Source organism: Triticum urartu, chromosome 7, assembly GCF_003073215.2.
Source record: "Triticum urartu cultivar G1812 chromosome 7, Tu2.1, whole genome shotgun sequence".
Taxonomy (NCBI): Eukaryota; Viridiplantae; Streptophyta; class Magnoliopsida; order Poales; family Poaceae; genus Triticum; species Triticum urartu.
In genome coordinates this window covers 489,026,221-489,042,403 of record NC_053028.1, presented here as the reverse complement: position 1 = coordinate 489,042,403, position 16,183 = coordinate 489,026,221, and positions in this window count along the sequence as shown.

The window sequence follows — 16,183 nt, the reverse complement described above, 5'->3', positions numbered from 1 at the left end:
CTTCGGCGTTTCTTTAGAGGAGCATTGTTGAACTCAGGAAGACCCCGCCGAACAGGGTCCAGAAGGGGGCCGTCCTCCATATAAAACCATTTCGAAGGCCAGTCTTCGGACGTCTTCTTCGTAGTACCGGACAGGTATCCGGTTTCGGCAATGCGCCATATTTCGGCTCTGCCCACTTGATAAAGTGACCCCTTCTGTGTGCGGGGGACGAGGCAAAATAAGCTTTTCCACAGCTTGAAATGAGCCTCGCAGCCCAGGAATAACTCACAGAGGGCAACATAGCCGGCGATGTGTAATATGGAAGCAGGGGTGAAATTACGTAGTTGGAGGCCGTAAAACTCCAGGAGCCTGCGGAGGAACGGATGAATTGGACATCCGAGTCCCCTTAATAAGTAAGGAACAAGGCATACCCGCTCCCCCGTAGAGGGGCTGGGGAATCCGCTTGCTCCCCACCATTGTAGGTGGCGAGCCCGGCTCGGACGGGAACCATATACGCTGGAGGGAGAAATCCCTTGGTCTGCAGTTCGACTAATCGACTGTGTGGGACAGAACACCTCTCCCAATCACTGGGCTTAGGGCTACGGGGACGGGAGGAGGAGCTGCGGAGGTCGGCCATGCTGGAGTGGATTTTTCCGAAGCGTGCTCCGATGGATTCTCGCTGGGGGAGGATGGTATGGATTGGATCTAAGAATCCCCATCCCTTTAATAGACAATTTATTTATCTGGCTAGGGGGACGAATGTAAAAATGCCCTGGCTCCTCGTATTCATTCGACGCGTGGAAGATAGCCCTTATTGGGCGCAGAAGCCAAGCAGTCCAACATTTTTGGTGCCGGACACTACTTGACAAACATTCAAAATTTGGAGAAGAACCCGCCTTGCAATGCCGAAGACAATACTGCGTGTCGAACTTGACGTCATTGAAGCCTGGTTCGGGGGCTACTGAGGGAGTCCTGGATTAGGGGGTCTTAGGACAGCCGGACTATATCCTTTGGCCGGACTGTTGGACTATGAAGACACAAGATTGAAGACTTCGTCCCGTGTCCGGATGGGACTCTACTTGGCGTGGAAGGCAAGCTAGGCAATACGGATATGTATATCTCCTCCTTTGTAACCGGCCTTGTGTAACCCTAGCCCCCTCCGGTGTCTATATAAACCGGAGGGTTTTAGTCCGTAGGACAACATACAATCATACCATAGGCTAGCTTCTAGGGTTTAGCCTCTCTGATCTCATGGTAGATCAACTCTTGTACTACTCATATTATCAAGAATAATCAAGCAGGACATAGGGTTTTACCTCCATCAAGAGGGCCCGAACCTGGCTAAAAGATCGTGTCCCATGCCTCCTGTTACCATCTGCCTTAGACGCACAGTTCGGGACCCCCTACCCGAGATCCGCCGGTTTTGACACCGACACGCACCTTCCCAGCATCTGTGCAACCTGCAGCGGTCAGCTCCCTTCCAATCCTGCAGAGCCAGTCATCAGCAACAATCGGCTCGGTGCTACTGGAAAACACCGGCAGATTCAACCTCAGAAAATGGGCTAAGTTGTCAACTGGAGGTGGTGGCAGTGGGTTGTTATTGTTGTTGTTGTTCCCTTGATTCTGGACTAGTAGCTGCATCAAGGCATTCTGTTGTTGGATCAACTGAGTGAGCTCTGGTTGGAAGACAAATCCGGGGTCACGTCTCGGAGGCATCTGATAGGTTTAGAGGGGTGAGAAAAGAATAGAGTGAGGTCTAAAGGGAAAACACTACCGATATGCACATGAGACAAACACACTCATTATCACACCACTCAATTCAAACAAGGGCATATAATCAATCTAACTACCATTACAATGTGCTCGGACTACTATTGATAATATGGTGGTCAACCAGAAATTTTGATCAGAAGAAGACTCCATGATATCCGCTCTAGCTTTGTCTTCATAATCATCATCACTGTCGGGGTTGGAGTCGGTGTCGTCGATGATAATGTAGTCCTTGGGGTGGTTATCCTCCTCTAGTTTGGGATATCCCATGAATATCCCTAGCTTCTTCTTCAGGTCTTCATTCTTCTCTAGTAACACTGCAATTTCCTCTTCATATCCATCGATTGTAGATTTGAGTTCCTCTTCTAGCTCCATGTTCCGGGTCATCACCTTCTTCATGTCTATCATGTTGGCGCACATCTGGTTCTCCTAACGACGAATGTGTTGGTTCAACTCCTGGATGTAGGTTGCAATGGACTTGTCCCTCCTGGTGCAAATCATCTCCCCGTGCTCATCTCGGCGTCCACATATCTGGTAGATGGTTGCTACGTCTTGAGCTTGCGTTGGTTTTCCCCGAAGAGGAAGGGATGATGCAGCAGAGTAGCATAACTATTTCCCTCAGTTTTTGAGAACCAAGGTATCAATCCATGAGGAGCCCACGCTCAAGTCCCTCGTACCTGCACAAAGCGATAACTACTCGCAACCAACGCGATTAGGGGTTGCCAAGCCCTTCACGGTCACTTACGAGAGTGAGATCTGATAGATAGAATATTTTTGGTATTTTTGATATAAAGATGCAAAGTAAAAAGTAAAGGCAAAGTAAATAGCAAAACAATATAAAAGTGATGGAGATTGATATGATGAGAATAGACCCGGGGGCCATAGGTTTCACTAGTGGCTTCTCTCAAGAGTATAAGTATTCTATGGTGGGTGAACAAATTACTGTTGAGCAATTGATAGAATTGTGCATAATTATGAGAATATCTAGGCATGATCATGTATATAGGCATCACGTCTGTGACAAGTAGATCGAAACGATTCTGCATCTACTACTATTACTCCATTCATCGACTGCTATCCTGCATGCATCTAGAGTATTAAGTTAAAAACAGAGTAACGCCTTAAGCAAGATGAGATGATGTAGAGAGATAAATTCATGCAATATGAAATAAACCCCATCTTGTTATCCTCGATGGCAACGATACAATACGTGCCTTGCTGCCCCTTCTGTCACTGGGTAAGGACACCGCAAGATCGAACCCAAAGCTAAGCACTTCTCCCATGGCAAGAACTACCAATCTAGTTGGCCAAACCAAATGGATAATTCGAAGAGACTTGCAAAGATAACCAATCATGCATAAAAGAATCCAGAGAAGATTCAAATATTATTGATAGATAGACTTGATCATAAACCCACAATTCATCGGTCTCAACAAACACACCGCAAAAAGAAGATTACATCAAATAGATATCCACAAGAGCGGGGGAGAACTTTGTATTGAGATTCAAAGAGAGAGAAGAAGCCATCTAGCTACTAACTATGGACCCGAAGGTCTGAGGTAAACTACTCACACTTCATCGAAGGGGCTAAGATGATGTAGAAGCCCTCCGTGATGACGGCCCTCTTCCGGCGGAGCTCCGGAACAGGCCCCAAGGTGGGATCTCGTGGATACAAAAAGTTGCGGCGGTGGAATTAGGTTTTTGGCTCCTGTTCTGATCGTTTGGGGGTACGTGTGTATATATAGGAGGAAGGAGTACGTCGGTGGAGCACCGAGGGGCCCACAAGGCAGGGGGGCGCGCCCTAGGGGGGGGCCCCCACCCTCGTGACCACCTCTTTGATCCCTTGCAGTAGGGTCCAAGTCTCCTAGATCACGTTCGGTGAGAAAATCCCATTTCCGAAGATTTTATTCCGTTTGGACTCCATTTGATATTCTGTTTATCCGAAACACTGAAATAGGCAAAAAACATCAATTCTGGGTTGGGCCTTCGGTTAATAGGTTAGTCCCTAAAATAATAGAAAAGTGGAAAATAAAGCCCAATATAGTCCAAAATAGTAGATAATATAGCATGGATCAATCAAAAATTATAGATACGTTGGAGACATATCAGGCATCCCCAAGCTTAATTGCTGCTCGTCCTCGAGTAGGTAAATGATAAAAAGAGAATTTTTGATGCAGAGTGCTACTTGGCATAATTTCAATGCAAATCTTCTTAACTGTGGTATGAATATTCAGATTAGAAAGATTCAAGACAAAAGTTTAAATTGACATAGAAAATAATAATACTTCAAGCATACAAAAAAGCAATTATGTCTTCTCAAAATAACATGGCCAAAGAAAGTTATCCCTACAAAATCATATAGTCTGGCTATGCTCCATCTTCCCCACACAAAGTATTTAAATCATGCACAACCCCGATGACAAGCCAAGCAATTATTTCATACTCTAACTTTTTCAAAACTTTTTCAATCTTCACGCAATACATGAGCGTGAGCCATGGATATAGCACTATAGGTGGAATAGAATGATGGTTGTGGAGAAGACAAAAAGGAGAAGATAGTCTCACATCGACTAGGCGTATCAACGGGCTATGGAGATGACCATCAATAGATATCAATGTGAGTGAGTAGGGATTTCCATGCAACGGATGCACTAGAGCTATAAATGTATGAAAGCTCAACAAAAGAAACTAGTGGGTGTGCATCCAACTTGCTTGCTCACGAAGACCTAGGGAAATTTGAGGAAGCCCATCATTGGAATATACAAGCCAAGTTCTATAATGTAAAATTCCCAATAGTATATGAAAGTGACAACATATGAGACTCTCTATATGAAGAACATGGTGCTACTTTGAAGCACAATATATGAGACTTGCTATATCATGGTGCTACTTTGAAGCACAAGTGAGGAAAAAAGGATAGTAGCATTGCCCCCTTTTATTTATTTATTTTTGGGGCCTTCTTTCTTTTTTCTTTGGCCTTTCCCCTTTTTTTTGGGACAATGCTCTACTGAATGATGATCATCACACTTCTATTTACTTACAACTCAATGATTACAACTCGATACTAAAACAAAGTATGACTCTATATGAATGCCTCCGGCGGTGTACCGGGATATGCAATGAATCACGAGTGACAAGTATGAAAGAATTATGAACGGTGGCTTTGCCACAATTACTATGTCAACTACATGATCATGCTAAGCAATATGACAATGATGGATATGTCATGATGAACTAGATGGTGGGAAGTTGCATGGCAATATATCTCGGAATGGCCATGGAAATGCCATAATAGGTAGGTATGGTGGCTGTTTTGAGGAAGGTATATGGTAGGTGTGTGATACCGGCGAAAGTTGCACGGTATTAGAGAGGCTAGTAAGGGTGGAAGGGTGGGAGTGCGTATAATCCATGGACTCAACATTAGTCATAAAGAACTCATATACTTATTGCAAATAATTAGAAGTTATCAAAGCAAAGTATTACGCGCATGCTCCTAGGGGGATAGATTGGTAGGAAAAGACCATCGCTTGTCCCCGACCGCCACTCATAAGGAAGACAATCAATAAATAAATCATGCTCCGACTTCGTTACATAACGGTTCACCATACGTGCATGCTACGGGAATCACAAACCTTAACACAAGTATTCTTTAAATTCACAACTACTCAACTAGCATGACTTTAATATTATCACCTCCATATCTCAAAACAATTATCATGCTTTAATCTTTTCTTAGTATTCAACACACTCAAAAGAAAGTTTCACAAATATTGAATACCAAGCATATTATTATTAGGCAAATTACCATGCTATTAAGAGACTCTAAAAATAATTTAAGTGAAGCATGAGAGATCAATAGTTTCTTTAAAGCGAATCCACCACCGTGCTCTAAAAGATCTAAGTGAAGCACATAGAGAAAAATTATCTAGCTCTAAAAGATGTAAGTGAAGCACAAAGAGAAAAATTATATAGCTCAAAAGATATAAGTGAAGCACGTAGAGCAAAATTATCTAGCTCAAAAGATATAAGTGAAGCACATAGAGTATTCTATCAAATTTTAATTCATGTATGGCTCTCTCAAAAGGTGTGTATAGTAAAGATGATTGTGGCATACTAATAAACAAAGACACCAATAACACAAGACGCTCCAAGCAAAACACATATCATGTTGGTGAATAAAAATGTAGCTCCAAGTAAATTACCAATGGAAGTGGACGAAAGAGGGGATGCCTTCCGGGGGCATACCCAAGCTTTGACTTTTTGGTGTCCTTGGATTATCTTGGGGGTGCCATGGGCATCCCCAAGCTTAGGCTCTTGCCACTCCTTGTTCCATGATCCATCAAAAGAATTCACCCAAAACTTGAACACTTCACAACACAAAACTCAAAATAGAAAACTCATGAGCTCTGTTAGCGAAAGAAAACAAAAGACCACTTCAAGGTACTGTAATGAACTCATTATTTATTTATGTAGCGACCCGACCCGAATGGATCAAGTCTCTGTGCTTAAGTGTCATCCCTGGATCGGTATGCTGACACACACAGTACTCGAGGATTTATAACAGAGGTAAATCACATGTATAAGTAATGTAAAACACTATTACCTCAATCCAAAATAGCGGAAGTAACAAGGTTGTGGATTCCCATCAACACCAACGGCAAAGTTGAGTGTAGAAATCATAACCCTAACGTATCACTTACTCGTCGTAAGAAATCCTGCAACATGAGACGTTGCAGCCACAGAGGGTCAGTACATTGAATGTACTGGCAAATTCACACCATAGAGAATGATGAATAAAGGCTATCACTACATGCATATTTGGCTGGTGGAAAAGCTCTATGGTTATAGTTTTTCGGTAAAGCTGATTTTTCCCTACTGCAAAGGAATAAATTTTATTTAACTATCAAGGTGGTTGTTGAACATTGAGAATGGTTGACAGCATTCTCAATCCCAATTAAGTAACATCATTAAACCCAACAAACTCAATTTAAAGTAACATGATGAGATTCACATGATAATCCAAGTACTAGATACTCAAGTTGTCCATAACCGGGGACACGGCTAACAATGATTAGTTTATACACTCTGCAGAGGTTTGCACACTTTTCCCCACAAGACTCGATCGCCTCCGTTTGGTTTCTCGCACTACATGGTGTTTGAGAAACGGATGACCGAGACATAGTCTTTCAGAAGCGCTAGCACCTTACGATGGATAGACCGTTACACCTACTTTCCCCTACATTTGCTAGTCTACCCTGTAAGAGTTCGCACGATTTAATCAACTATGCTAGAGCCCATAATAGCTTGTGGCTGCACACGGAAATTTCTAGTATGAAAAATCTCATGATCCCTTTGAGCCTGGGTGGCGGTCCAAAAAAAACAGGCAATCCTGGTCTACCCAGGTGCCTAGACAGGCAATCCTAGAATAACCAGGTGCCTCAATCCACCCAGATGTGTGTTTAAGTTGCTACCTTAAGTAAACCATTAATTAACAATCTCACATCTGTCATGAATACTCTCAAAACCCAATCCACGTCTACGAGCATAGCATGGCAATGTAAGCATAAGGTAAAAGTAACTCCCAAGGTTTGGATGCAGGGTAATAGGTTCATACCTCATCAACTACTTCCCATCCCACAATTTAATTAGATCCTAATCATGCAATGTTGGAGGTTTGATCTAATGCAATAAAAACTGGGTATGAAAGAGGTATGATCAAAGTGTGAACTTGCCTGCAATGTTGATGAAGATGATTCGCACTCATAACTCTTGATAGTTCTACTCGTCACACTCCGGTCAATCTATCGTAGGCAAGCAATAGTAACCACACATAAGCAATCACTCAAAAGACCAGAAAATCGACAAAGTCGATTCGGAAAACATCAAAACTAAGCAAATAGCTCTTGCAACATAAAACAATTTCTAATAGTACCAAAATTATGTGAATTTGGCCCTATCAGAAAGTTTAGGTCAAGAGCTTCGATTTGCAAAAAGAATCAACTCAAACGGAGCTACGAAACTCAAGTTATGATCAAACAAAGTTTGAATTCAAATCTGATCTAATTTAAATTTTAAACTTTTAAAAAACATGTTTGAGTTGGATTACTAGATGGAGGAGATCATAACGAAGACGCGGGCGTTGGTTTCGTTGGATTTGGACTAACGAGAAAAAAGTTGTGATCGTTTGAAAAAATAGGGGCCAATCTATAAATAAAACATCTACAAAGAAGTCCCTGGCTAAAACTAACAGAAAAAGAAAAGGACTAAATAATGAACGTTCGTTTTATAAACCTAACCAAAGAATGTTCTCTAAATAAATAAACCTAAACAAAAACCGGCTTTAAAAGAAAACCAGAGAAAACCTATAAGAATATAAAATAAACCGGACCGGGGCGGTTTATACCGGTTCGGGGCGGATCGGATCCGGCGGCGGCGGACCGGTCAACTCCGGCGGTTTCCCGCGGCGGCGGGCGGCGACGACGGCGGCGCGCGGGCAAGGCGAGCGGTGGCGCGGCTCAGGAGGAGGAGCGGCGAGCGGCGGCTGCGCGAGGCGGGGGCGCCGGCGCGGTGCGGCGACGGCGATGCAGGTGAAGTGCGGCGGCGGCGGTGCTGGATCCGCGAGGGCGGCGCGAGCGGCGAGGAGGAGAGAGAGGTGGTGGAGGCGGCGCTTATATGGGGGCGGGGCGGCTCCGTGGCATGGGCGAGGGGCCGGCCGGAGCCGTGTCGGCGCCGGACTCCGGTGGAGTCCCGGTCGGCCACGACGGGGAAGGCGGCGCGGAGCTGGGCCTTGGCCTGGCTTCGGCTGGGCCGGCACAATCAGAATTTAAAAAAAAACATTTTCCAGACAAATAAAATAATAAAAACGAAATAACTAAAATATTATATAGGCATATAATATATCAAAATTTTCAGAAAAGGATTTTCTACGACATGAACATTTTCCTAATGCCAAATAAAATCCACACAAATCTAGATAATTCAAAGAGTGCTACTGGCCTATTAAAATCCAACAAAAATCATTTTAAAAATAACAAAATGATTTCAAATCATTTTTTCTCCAATTTTCTATTGTAGGGAATCATGTTACCCTATTTTCCATGTATTTTGTTTTTGGAGAAAAATAATTTGAATAAAACTCAAATAACCCAAATTGAAAAATAATTATTTCAAATGGATTTTAAATTTGAGTTTCTTTGAAACTCCCAACTCATATTTCATAAGTTTTGAAGAAGTCATTTTATCTTCGCTCTTGAAAATCATTGAGCTGCATGAAGTTTATGAATTGGAAATATTTCCCAATGGAATTCAAATATTTTTCAAACACCCTTTTCATTTATTAAATGGAAGAAGTCATGTCATCTTCTCTCCAGGGTTTTGTGATGAAAAGAATTTGAATTCTCGGGGATCAAAAGAAAAAGGTGAAAGTTTGGGAAAGTCCTTTTATTCCCTCTCATTTAACTTTGAAAAGTTTCGAATTTCACTCACTTTCAGTCAATCAATCAAACAGTTAATCAAATCTATCTATTTATAATAAGATTCCATAATTTAGAATTTTGGGATGTTACAAACCTACCACCCTTAAAATGAATCTCGTCCTTGAGATTCGGAGAGGCTAGCAAGAAATAGGTTAGGGTTTGGGTCTCCTCAAAATCCATCAATCATCACAGGGGGTCTGGGTGCTACCACCCTTAAAATCATCGTTACGGTCCCATCAATACTCATATACTCCTTCCTTATTCTTGACAGGGCCGGTCTTCTCAGATATTCAGTATAATTCCTTTCTCTGGGCTCTTCTGGTAACGGCATAACCTTTTCCTCAATTCTTTTGTCCTTTCATCTTGGTAAGGTTATTCCGAGACTGGGTCTTCTTACCTGACAGGTCTGGCGCCAGTACTAAACAACTAATCAATATCTCATGGTGGTCAACAAATTTATGGTTTCTCCTGCAGGAAATGGGTCTGGGTTGATCCTCACCGTATAACCTACGGTTGGCAAAAGCTGTCTTGTACAAGGGAAAAATACCTATACCATTCTAAGGCTTAAACAAGGTTTTGATCGTCGTCTCTCAACTATAGGTAAGTCACTCTGATTTACCATCCCATATAGCAAGGCGAATAATAGGAGTAAGTCGGTATGGTGATCAATCCATCCCGCACCCAAATCATTACCATGTATATAGTTTAGCGAATCTCGCAATGTAACACTCGGTCATCCTCACAAGCATTGCAGAATTTCTCTTGTCGACGAACCAAGGTTCGGATAAATCCATTGATTTTGCAAACCAAACAAACATCTATCGTTCCTTCACAACTCTCAGGTTTTGCGTTACTCCTATAAAATCGTCTGCCGATAAACGTCGTATCTTCCTCCAGGGTTTTTGCTTCAGCAAGAATGTGCTTGCTTATTGGCAGGTCCTGGGGCCTGTGGGTTATGGCCTATCTCATCACTTGTAGTCCTTGAACTTATCATCGGGCCACTGATCATTATTCCAACTTCCAACTTCCTAGTATTCTTAAATCCATCCAATTTTCCTATCTTCCTTTCTTCTATTGGCACCAAACTAGGACATGATTACTCAGACTCATCATGGAGTTTCCCTTGATCCATATTCCCAACATCATACCTCCTTTATATCCAATAGTAATTCATCTCTTCATCCTCGTGGGTTATCCCACATACCGAAATATAAACTTATACTTATGGAGTCCATATTCCACTTCGTGCAACATCATTATCCTTTCCAGGTTCAAGCGTCATTACAAGGGAATATTGGCCATCTCTGCATGGCACTTCTTCAACTGGGAAACGTGAAACACGTCATGAACTCCTGACAGTCCTTCGGTTGACTCCAACTTGTTGGCCACTTCTCGCATACGCTCCAAAACTCGGTATGTCCTACAAATCTCGGGGCTAACTGTCCCTTAACTCCAAATCGTTTAACTCCTCGCAGAGGGGACACACGAAGGCATGCTCTGTCTCCAATTTCATAGACTACCTCCTTGAGTTTTTGAGTCTACCTAACTCTTCTGCCTGGACTGGGCTACCTTCAGTCTATCTCGAATCAACTTAACATTCTCTTCTGACTCCTTGATCACATTTGGTCCAAACATCTGACGGTCTCCAACTTCATCCCACACACTCTTGGGGTATCACACATATCGAGACAAAACTCGTATTCATTTTGTCCGAAATCCAATCAGTGGAGTATCCTTATCTTTTCCAGGGGTCAAGGGTTCTTACAGGGTACTACCACCCTTAAAATGCACAAATCTTCCATAGACCATATTTCTCATATCCTCAGAATGGCCAAAATTCTTCTTCATAGAGTAACAACTCATAAAATCCATATCAGTACCAACGATGCTAACTTTATTTATTCTCAAGTGATTACAATCTCTCGCTTTTCCATTACATGTCTCAACTCAACACCTCAATATAAAATAAAATGTTCTCACTTCTACTAGTCCATTTCTTTTGTTGCAAACTCAACTATCTAGCACAAGTTTCCTTCTCCTTGGGGCATTCTCTGGCAAAGTGCCCTGCTCCATTACAACTAAAACATATTACTTCTGACAAGTATCGAGGTTTCCTTTTTGGGAAATTGTTGAGGTAGTGCCCTGACTCCTTGCACCTGTAACAGGTGATATGACTCAGGTCCCTTCTGGGCTCCAATCGGTTTCTCTTCCTGGACTTTTCCATGCCAATCATGGATTCTATTTCTTGTGGGTCATATTCTACTTCCTCCATCGGGATTTCTACTAGATCCCCATTCAAACAATTTTGGCAGATGTGTCCTTCTTCTCCACATGAATAGCAAGACTTAGTGCAGGGTTTACTCGGGTCTTCTTTAGGTGTGTCCTCCATCTCTTCCTTCATCACGGGTTCTTCTAAAATTTCCATGAGGGCTCCTTTCATTACTTCTTTCTTCTGCCGGATGGTTCGTTGTACCATGGGGTAAATGTGACACTGAGTAGGATAGTGGGTAGTCCCTTCACACAAGAAACAAGTAATCTGCCTAATTGGGCATTCTTCAACTGGGTGACTTCCTTCACAATTAGGGCATTCATCCTTGTGTTCTTTCCCGGTGTGTCCTATTTCTCCACAAATCTTGCATGCACAAGGTTTCTTCATATCCTTTCCATAAGGCTACAACTTCTGGGACACAAATCGAGACTTTGGCAGAGTCAACTTAAATTCCTTCCAAGTGCTTACTCCTTGCCATCCATTGATGGTTTGGTACATCCTCCACCAATTAGCAACACCTCTTTCAAAGCACTGAAGAGCATGCTGGATCATATCCTTTCCAACTATAGGGTTATTCTTCATGTGATCCTCCATGTTCTGAATCCATCGGTCTGTCTCCAATTGACTCATTGGTCTAGAAAATACAAGCTCATCTCCATTCATCCTCTATTGGGTCCAAGGGTTTGGGGTGAGATAAGAGAGATAGAGAGGGATACACACAATACAAACAAAAGTTTTGGAAAGACAGATTTTATTGTGGCTGTCGGAAAACATCAAACAAATGACAGCTCACAATCATCGCATCTAACGTAGGTGTATCACAGGGGTTTGGTCTTCTAAAGGTCAATAAATCTTCAAAAGTCATCAAACCCATCAAGTCTTGTTCATGCCTCCAATGGCTTCTTCCGATCATGCTTGTCTTCTCAAGTTCTTTTGCCAGATCATCTCTGTTGACGTGAAATCTCTCGTGACATCCTTTAATATTTCTGGAGTTGCATTCCAAACTTCTAGGTTTCAACATCCTTGGCATGAACCATGGTCTAGTTCCTGACGAATCTCTGGTATCTTGAGGTTTTGCTCCTCCAGCTTGGCTACTTCAGCTTCTTGGACCTAAGTTCTCCACGAAATGCTCCTTGTCAAAATACGGCTTCCTGAAGGTCCATCTTAACTTCTTGATGTAACACTCCAGATCCTGGTGATACACTAGCTAAGGTTAAAACTTCGTTTTGCTGATAGGTGTTTTATCAGCTTTCTACCATCCAATCCTTCCATGCATATACATGCTTAACTCAGCACGGTGACAATAGCATAAGCGGGAGATAACTTCATGGATAGCTGTGTTTCTGCTCTTGTCATTTCCATGAGCTATCATTCCATAGTTGATATCTCCTGCCTTAGGGTTTACTTGACAAATCCTTGAGTTCTACATGCTCCGGTCTTTCTCCGATACACCTTGATCTCGGGTATTGACAACTTCCATAGTCTGCCAAGTTCCATAAGGGTAGCCTTCCTAGGTCATACAAATTTGGGAATTCTTTAGAGCCTTCAAATTCTCCTTATCTTCGGTCTTCAACCGTTGTAGTTTCCATTATCATAATGTATGGAAAAATCCTCTTCATTCCAAATGGTCTTAGTTGTCCGATATCTTGTACTTCTTGGAGTGGTCTCATCCGTCGAATCTTTGAGTGGTGAAAAGGGAAAAGGGGTATGGTCTCACTAAAAGGGAATATTTGAATAAGCTCAGAAGAGAAGAGAGGTAAAAGATCTTTTTGAAGAGTAAAGTTTTAGCGAAAAATCTTTTCCTATGGGCTTTCCAGTTTCTAGGGTCACGTCATACAGTCAACATGTGCTCTGATACCATCTTGTAGCGACCCGACCTGAATGGATCAAGTCTCTATGCTTAAGTGTCATCCCTGGATCGGTATGCTGACACACACAATACTCGAGGATTTATAACAAAGGTAAATCACATGTATAAGTAACGTAAAATACTATTACCTCAATCCAAAATAGCGGAAGTAACAAGGTTGTGGATTCCCATCAACACCAACGGCAAAGTTGAGTGTAGAAATCATAACCCTAACGTATCACTTACTCGTCGTAAGAAATCCTGTAACATGAGACGTTGCAGCCACAGAGGGTCAGTACATTGAATGTACTGGCAAATTCACACCATAGAGAATGATGAATAAAGGCTATCACTACATGCATATTTGGCTGGTGGAAAAGCTCTATGGTTATAGTTTTTGCGCAAAGCTGATTTTTCCTACTGCAAAGGAATAAATTTTATTTAACTATCAAGGTGGTTGTTGAACATTGAGAATGGTTGACATCATTCTCAATCCCAATTAATTAACATCATTAAACCCAACAAACTAAATTTAAAGTAACATGATGAGATTCACATGATAATCCTAGTACTAGATACTCAAGTTGTCCATAACCGGGGACACGGCTAACCATGATTAGTTTATACACTCTGTAGAGGTTTGCGCACTTTTCCCCACAAGACTCGATCGCCTCCATTTGGTTTCTCGCACTACATGGTGTTTGAGAAACGGATGACCGAGACATAGTCGTTCAGAAGCGCTAGCACCTTACGATGGATAGACCATTACACCTACTTTCCCCTACATCTACAAGTCTACCCTGTAAGAGTTCGCACGACTTAATCAACTATGCTAGAGCCCATAATAGCTTGCGGCTGCACACGGAAATTTCTAGTATGAAAAATCTCATGATCCCTTTGAGCCTGGGTGGCGGTCCAAAAAAAAAGGCAATCCTGGTCTACCTAGGTGCCTAGACAGGCAATCCTAGAATAACCAGGTGCCTCAATCCACCCAGATGTGTGTTTAAGTTGCCACCTTAAGTAAACCATTAATTAAGAATCTCACATCTGTCATGAATACTCTCAAAACCCAATCCACGTCTACAAGCATAGCATGGCAATGTAAGCATAACGTAAAAGTAACTCCCAAGGTTTGGATGCAGGGCAATAGGTTCCTACCTCATCAACTACTTCCCATCCCACAATTTATTAGATCCTAACATGCAATGTTAGAGGTTTGATCTAATGCAATAAAAACTGGGTATGAAAGAGGTATGATCAAAGTGTGAACTTGCCTGAAATGTTGATGAAGATGATTCGCACTCATAACTCTTGATAGTTCTACTCGTCACACTCCGGTCAATCTATCGTAGGCAAGCAATAGTAACCACACATAAGCAATCACTCAAAAGACCAGAAAATCGAAAAAGTCGATTCGGAAAACATCAAAACCAAGCAAATAGCTCATGCAACATAAAATTTTTTCTAACAGTACCAAAATTATGTGAATTTGGCCTTATCAAAAAGTTTAGGTCAAGAGCTTCGATTTGCAAAAAGAATCAACTCAAATGGAGCTACGAAACTCAAGTTATGATCAAACGAAGTTTGAATTCAAATCTGATCTAATTTAAAGTTTAAACGTTTCAAAAATATGTTTGAGTTGGATTACTGGATAGAGGAGATCATAACGAAGACGAGGGCGTTGGTTTTGTTGGATTTGGACTAACGAGCAAAAATTTGTGATCGTTTGAAAAAATAGGGGCCAATCTGTAAATAAAACATCTACAAAGAAGTCCCTGACTAAAACTAACAGAAAAAGAAAAAGACTAAATAACGAACGTTCGTTTTATAAACCTAACCAGAGAACGTTCTCTAAATAAATAAACCTAAACAAAAACCGGCTTTAAAAGAAAACCAGAGAAAACCTATAAGAATATAAATAAACCGGACCAGGGCGGATCGGATCCGGCGGCGGCGGACCGGTCAACTCCGGCGGTTTCCTGCAGCGGCGGGCGTCGGCGACGGCGGCGCGTGGGCAAGGCGAGTGGTGGCGTGGCTTAGGAGAGGGAGCGGCGAGCGGCGGCTGCGCGAGGCGGGGGCGCGGGCGCGGTGCGGCGACGGCTGAGCGGCACAGCAGGCGGCGGCGATGCAGGTGAAGTGCGGCGGCGGCGGTGCTGGATCCGCAAGGGCGGCGCGAGCGGCGAGGAGGAGAGAGAGGCGGCGGAGGCGTCGCTTATATGGGGGCGGGGCGGCTCCGTGGCGTGGGCGAGGGGCCGCCGGAGCTGTGTTGGCGCCGGATTTCGGTGGAGTCCCGGTCGGCCACGTCGGGGAAGGCGGCGCGGAGCTGGGCCTTGGCCTGGCTTCGGCTGAGCCGGCCCAGTCGGAACTTTTTAAAAAAACATTTTCCAGACAAATAAAATAATAAAAACGAAATAACTAAAATATTATATAGGCATATAATATATCAATATTTTCAGAAAAGGATTTTCTACGACATGAACATTTTCCTAATGCCAAATAAAATACACACAAATCCAGATAATTCAAAGAGTGCTACTGGCCTATTAAAATCCAACAAAAATCATTTTAAAAATACCAAAATGATTTCAAATTATTTTTTCTCCAATTTTCTATTGTAGGGAATCATGTTACCCTATTTTCCATGTATTTTGTTTTTGGAGAAAAATAATTTGAATAAAACTCAAATAACCCAAATTGAAAAATAATTATTTCAAATGGATTTTAAATTTGAGTTTCTTTGAAACTCCCAACTCATATTTCATAAGTTTTGAAGAAGTCATTTTATCTTCGCTCTTGAAAATCATTGAGCTGCATGAAGTTTATGAATTGGAAATATTTTCT